This window comes from Cibotium barometz, chromosome 33, assembly GCF_041138505.1.
Source record: "Cibotium barometz isolate CiBa-2024 chromosome 33, ASM4113850v1, whole genome shotgun sequence".
Lineage (NCBI taxonomy): Eukaryota > Viridiplantae > Streptophyta > Polypodiopsida > Cyatheales > Cibotiaceae > Cibotium > Cibotium barometz.
The window spans coordinates 1,739,963-1,747,500 of NC_141078.1; positions in this window are offsets into that span (position 1 = coordinate 1,739,963).

The following is a 7,538-nucleotide window of genomic DNA, read 5'->3' on the forward strand; positions in this document are numbered from 1 at the left end:
AGGTCCCCGACTCTTGACGACTAATCCATAGTTTCATACTAGACTCATCTATGCTCCTTATGCATCCATACACACGTGTGCGCGCATAGCGGACCGACATAGCTCGGGAGTAGATGTTGTATGAGTTTCAAAAAATTAAAGCTATTTCTATCAGTTATTGAGAGAACTGAGAGAACTTGGAAAAAAGAGCAAGATATTATAGTGATTTCTACTTGGTGAACCTCAAGTTATCAATTTGAGCCTTGTTAAGCATGCATCATATAGGCTTATGGAAAAACCGTAATGGTAATTTTTTATAAAAGGTGATTTCTATAATTGATTTAGTGAACCTGGAGCTCCGATTGAAACTAGATAAGTTTAAGAAGGCGAGGGTTAATTTGTTTTTTTGGGATTTATGCTCGTAGGCACTTATTCCAACTCACCGTGCCTATAGGCACTTATTCCAACTCACGGGTTGCAAAAAAGGGTTGTGATAATCCTTGTAAAGCATAGGAATAATTATAACAATAAGGTGAGGCTTGTGTCGAATATGATGTTTTTGAGGTCATGTGTTGGGCATGGGTCAAGTTGATACGTGGCCCCATTTCACCTTCTAAATCTAGAACCACCAACAAATTTATGCTTATGTGTATTAATTGATGATCAAGAGCCTCAGGTTAAAAGGTATTGAGACTGAACATTGCCCTAGTTTTGATCATTATTTGGCATAGATATTTATAACTTCTTCAACTTCCCTTTTTCAAGCCTCGTTGGTCTTTTTTTAATTGTAATGTGAAAAGACCCTAGTGTTTATAGAAGTGGCACGTGTGGAAATGGCCCCTTGACTAGACGGATGGGAGAGAGAGGCGAGCGATGGGCCGTGAAGCGCTTATTTAAATAGGATTAAAGCTATATTTAAATATATAGGTTAACTATAGTAACTTAAAGCATGTTTATAGTTTACAATTATACTTTACTTATTTATAGACTTTATATAGCTATATAAATCAAACCTATAATTTATATATAAACCCATATAATTTAAGTTTATAAATAACCTATTTTTAGGAGTAATGGAGTCTGACCTTTTTTCTAGATCCTTGGTTCTCATTTTGTGAAGTAGGTCTCTTCTTGGAGTAATTAGTTTTATTGATCTGCATTAGCTCCACCACATGGCAGAGCTAGACCTCAAGTAATTCTAGCTCTATGATGTGGTCTAGGTAGAATAAAGCTCTACCACGTGATAGAGCAAGATCAAATGCAATTCTTGCTCTACCACGTGGTAGAGCAAGATCAAATGCAATTCTAGCTCCTTGGTTCTTGTCATGTGAAGTAGGTCTCTCTTGGAGTAATTGGTTTTGTTAATCTGCATAGTACACAGTTAGATCGATGCATTCTAGCTCCACCACATGGTAGAGCTAGATCGATGCATTCTAGCTCCACCACATGGTAGAGCTAGACCTTAAATGTAATTCTAGCTCCACCACATGGTAGAGCTAGACCTCAAAGTATTTGATCTAGCTCTGCCACGTGGTAGAGCTATATTCTACCTAGACCACATTGTAGAACTTTAAGGTCTAGCTCTACCATGTGGTGGAGTTAGAATGCATCAATCTAGCTGTACCATAAACCACATTGTAGAGCTAGAATGCCTAGAGGTCTAGCTCTACCATGTGGTGGAGCTAGAATACATTGAACTAGCTATACTATCTGGTAACTATATCATGTGGTGGAGCTAGAATGCATCAATGTAACTATATCATGTAACAGAGCTAGAGTTCATTGATCTAGCTCTACCATGTGGTAGAGCTATATCAAAATAATCTATCTAGACACCATGGTATCGCTAGAATGCTTTGAAGTCTAACTCCACCACATAGTAGAGATAGTCTTTAATGGGTTCTATCTCTACCATATGATAGAGCTAGTTCTAGCTCTAGTTCTAGCTCGACCACATGGTAGAGCTATACTTCATGGTAGAGTCTGATGTACGTTTCAATCTAAAAAAAATTGCTTGCTAGATTTGATTACTAGTTTAACAAGTCCAACATGATTATGTGCAGGATGGATTTCCAATCTGGAGGGAGGGTCTACATGATGTTGAACAATGATTCTGTTGGTATTGGCTGCGTGTGTAGAATTGATCCAAATTCCACTTGTAGTGGAACAAAGATTGGTCAAGGAAATGTGTCATTACTTGTGGAGGAATGCTTGAAGGATGTGGAACTACCATTCCCTACTATGGATACCATTTATCTAAAAAATGCTTTATGGAGTAATGTTCGTTGGCCAAAAATGCTTTTAAGGCCTTTCACAAGGGAGCTAGAATTTGGAGAGTGGAGTGAAAGATGTAGTGATGCAGATCAAGAAGAGTCTGTGGAACCTCCAATTATAGATGCAATACCGATAACATCTCCAGAACTTGACATGCAAATCCGACAATCTTGGAAGAATGAGATGGTTCTTCTAAAGGATGAGAGCATGGTGCAAACTATCAATCAAGGGACTATCTTATATGTGTTTCCATTTGAATGTGTCAACTTTCAACAACTTGGTGATGATTGTGTGGGTGTGGCTATTGAAAGTGCAAATGTATTTCAAACTATGCCGCAAGTGGATAGTATCACCCTAGTTAAATGGCCTATTAAACAGCTGACAATGCTGGATGGGAGCCCATTGCAACGCTATGTTCCGCTTAATGGCATGCATGTTGAACATGCTGATGTATGTAATGAGGATAATGATGGAGATGTAAGTAATGAGGCTATTGTTGCCCAAACCTCTGCAAAAAGACGCTACACTTTCATAAACAGGATTCCAAAGCAGAAACCACAACCAGCTTCTGCATTATATATGTCACGTGAATCAGTTCAAAGGATTTCATCCATTGATTGTTGTGCAAAAAAATGTTGTCAGCTAATCGATCGTGATGTACTAATGAGGATACGACAAGACTTTTGGGGACAATCTCAGGAGTCTCGTACAAATTATGTATATGATGTGCTTTCTACAGCTTGGCATCGTGATTCAGCTCAAAAAATTAAATATGAATTTAGGTTAAATGGGGTGATTGTTTGTTGCAGAGCATGGTATGAGATGCATGGTATACCAAAGACATCCTTTTACCGTTACAGGGAAAAGTTTGAGTCCGATGTGTGTCAATATCTGCATGGAAACACAGGGGTATTGAGGAGAGGCCTACAACATTCTAGTGAGGCAAGAGCACTACTTGATGAATTTGTGAACATGAACTCCGAGCCTGTGCCACACAAAAGTAGAACAATGCTAGATGGCTCAAGGGAAACTAGGTTGTCGATTCCATCAATATTCAAGCAAGTTGACATTTTAAATGAAATCAACGCAACACTTGAGCAGTTGGGACATGAGAAGAGGCTATCAAAGTCATCGTTTAGTAGAATTTGGAATAAAGAGTACCCACAAGTGTCCCTAACAAAGGCAAGTGAGTTCTCCAAGTGCACCTTGTGTAGTGGTCTCAAGGCAAAACTAGAAGCCAAACCTAGTCTAGAAGAAAGAGCAAGGCTCCTCAGTGAAAGAGATATTCACATGCGACAACAACAAAGTTGCAGGAGCTTATACTATGCATGGCGCATATTTTCGGAAACCCAACCACAAAAGTATGTATGCATCATCCATGACAAGATGGATCAAAAGAAAACAGCCATTCCCAGACTACGGGTCCTTCCCAAGGGTGTGGATTCGGGATATAATTTACCAATTGCATTGATTGGTATGATCACTCATGGCCATGCAGAAGGTCATTATGGACACTTTATTTTGAATGGTTTATGGCCATCTGATCCCAATCTAACAATTGGCTCAATTGCAAGTTGTTTACATAACTTAGAGAGGATGGATAAGCATCCTCTTGGTGATCTAGTAACAAATGGACTTCCAAGGAGCAATGTTTCACTTCTACATGCTTTAAATTCAAGGACAGCTTTAGACAACCACAATATGAGTGATGGTAAAGATCCCATTGTTGAACCATGTATAAATCAGGGAGACACAATGAATTGGGTTTCCTCGTTTTGCAAGTTGCCAGAAAACTTGTTGCTACAACTAGATAATTGTGCTGGAGAAAATAAAAATCGGTACTTATTTGCCTATTTGTCATTGCTTGTTGCACGGGGTGCTTTCAAAACTGTACAGTTGGGATTTCTAATGGTCGGACATACACATGAGGATATAGATGCCATGTTTAGCAGGTTTTCAGAGAAATTAAGAGTGGGACAAACCTTTACTTTACCACATTTGATGGATACTTTAAGAACCAGCTCAACTTCTTCTCCAGCTCCCTTCTTGCTTACAGAGGTCCCTGACTTCAAGGCATATTGTGATGGCTACATTTGTGATGGGCAAGAAGCACTTATAGGTCACTCCAAACCACTTCTATTCAGGTTCTTCATGGAAGGAGACACACCGGTAATGCAATTTAAGGCACATGTAGCTATTCGTAATTGGAGTGGAAGTATCCGTCTTTGGAAGACAGACAGTGAAGGTAAACCAAGGTTACCAAAAGGAGATCCACCTCTACTACCAATGGCCGAGCATATAAAGATGCATGCAGAAGTAATATCAGGATTGAAGGGTTACATAAAATTTTGGCAAAATCTAAGTAATGGTTCATTTGTGCCAAGATATTATAGGCCCGTCATAGATTATTGGAGTAATGTAATCGAAGAGCTTGGAAAACCAATACAATCAGAGGCAAGAAAGTACATAAATTTTTGGCCAAAATCTGAAGGGTCCCATCAATTAGATGATATGAATGTTGAACAATTGCAGGCACAAAGATTCTTAGGTATTGAAGAACATAATGATCATTATTGTGGGCTTGCACGGGATAAACCAAGGGAGGCATTTAACCCTATGCTACATGTTCAGCAAGGACACTTTGTTATGCTGCACCCAGATGACACAAACATCTATCCAGTTTGGCTTGCTATGGCTGAATCGGATATTGATGATGAGCCTACATCACCAAATTACAAGAAACTCTTGATTCAATATTGGGGACCTTGTGCAAGGAAGAAAGGTTTGACAGATACTCAAGCTTATGCTGATTGTTGGAAGGGATATTGGCAAATTAATGAGGCAGAACAACAAGTATGGGAAAATGCTGATGCAATTCTTTGGTCGTGGAGACCAAGGAATCCACCACCATACAAAAGAATCAAGATACCAGAAAAGGAAGCCCGTAAAGCAAAAGCATGCTTAGGCTTGGCCTGTGAGGATGAAGCTCATATTGATGGTTCCTTCAATGAGGAGTAGCATTTGTAGATGCAATATTGACAATGTGGATTTTTAGGTTATAACTCTAATATCCAAATGAGATGTACTTTTGTACTATCATCTTTTAAATTACTTTTTATTTTCACTTATTGAATGAAATTTTTCTTTGTGCCTCCTACATTTTTTTGATATAATAATGTTTCTATCTTATTTGTTCAATTGTTTCATAAATTTTGTGCAGTGTACAACACAATTGGTGCAGGTCCTTGTTGCAAAGAAACAAATACCACTTTCTTATTAATGGTGTTTATCAACACCACCTTTCTACATGATTATCAAACTCCTTTCAAAATATGTTTATGCACAAATACTAATTATACCACAATAACTATTCCCACATTAAGTGGGAAATTCCCATAATACATGAAACCTCTCAATTTCAAAATTCCCATAATGCGAGATTTTTCCCATAATACCTAATACGGTCTTGTCACCTATATGAGTCAAATGTAACCCTAAAATCCTCATTCTCATGTGTTGTGAATACAAGAGTGCTCTTGCCTTATCTCTTGGGTTTCCTTCTCCTGTGTGTGCGAGAGAGAGAGAGAGAGTGAGAGAGCGATCGAGCACTGTGTAGCGGCACGGCGGCGGAGAGGCGGTAGAGCGGCGACGGCGACTCCTCCTTCATGGCTGCGACGCGGGAATCCTTCAAGGCGACGGTTGAGCGGTGAGTGACACACCCTTTGGCATTCTGTTTGAGCTTCCTTCCCTGGTTGTATGCTTGTAGCCATCTGTGGCTCGCATACGGTGTCCGGCAAGTCCCCAGCTACGACCTGTGCGGCAAAAGCGCACACTTAGCAATATAGAGCTTTCTGGATGTAGTATAGTAAGTGATGGATGGTCTAATGTACAAAGAAAATCATTAATTAATATAATGGTTATTTCACCTAGAGGTGAGACTTTCATCCGTGCCGTGGATTCTGCTGGTTCAATCAAAACTGGGGCTTACATTGCTCAAGTCATTGGCTCTCTGATAGAGGAAGTGGGTGCCAAAAATGTAGTCCAAATCGTCATGGACAATGCAAAGAATTGTAAGAATGCATCCAAAATCCTAAAGCGACACTATCCACATGTTTTTCCGGTAGGCTGTAATACTCATAGTTTGAATCTTGTATTAAAAGATTGGTATAAAAGTGATGATACCAAATGGTTTGCCTCAATCGTCGACACTGCTCACCAGCTTCTTGTGAGATTCATGCTCAAGAGACAGAGAGTGTTAGATATTTTTCGACCTCGCATGTCACTTATGTTAAAGCTTCCAGTGGAGACTAGGTTTTGCACTCACTTTTACACTTTTGAGTCTCTTCTTTGAAATAAAGATGCAGTTTGCAAAACATTTACATGCATGGCATTTCATGACTGGGAGAGCACTCAACTTGAAAAAGTGAAAGAGAAAATCAAAGTCTTGAAGGCAGCGCTTACGAGAAGAAGTTGGTGGAACAGTGTGATGGATGCATACCATGTAATGATGCCTGTTATGTATACCTTACGAAATCTTGATCAAAGAGCGCCTAATCTCGGGAAAGCATGGATGCAATGGTGGACTGTCTAGCGGAGTTTGGAGTGTCCTGAGAAATTACAGCATTCAGTGGTGGAAAAGCAATGGCATGTACCATTCTCCAGACAAAGAAAAGTCCTATTGAAGTACTTTCATGCTAGATGGATTGGAGCGCATTCACCACTACACAGTGCTGCTTACATGTTAGATCCTGAATATTGGAATATGGATTTGATGTCCAACGTTGAGGTGGTGCAAGATTTTTATAAAGTGGTAAACACTTTTTATAATAATGTTGATGATCGTGTAAAGTGCATAAAGGAGATGACCTCATTTCGATTGAAAGAGGGTTTATTTTTCAACTCCCTTGTTCAACAAATGACTAAAGAGCAACCTGCATGGAAGTGGTGGATGATGAATGGTGGTGAGCATTATGCTTTATTGCGCAACCTTGCGATGAAGGTTCTAAGTCAGTGCTCTTCAAATTCAGGCTCAGAAAGAAACTGGAGCATGTACAAATATATTCACAGTACTATTCACAATCGACTTCTTGTAGATCGAGCAGATAAACTTGTTTACAGATGGATGTACGATTGTGATGATGTAGTAGACGAGAACTTTGATGTAGTAGACGAGAACTTTGATGTTGGGTGCATGTCGTGTACTACCCTTGAGATAGAAGACAATTTGGACATTGACTTAGATGAGCTTAATTTAGCAGACGAGAGGGTAAACGGTGAAAGAATTT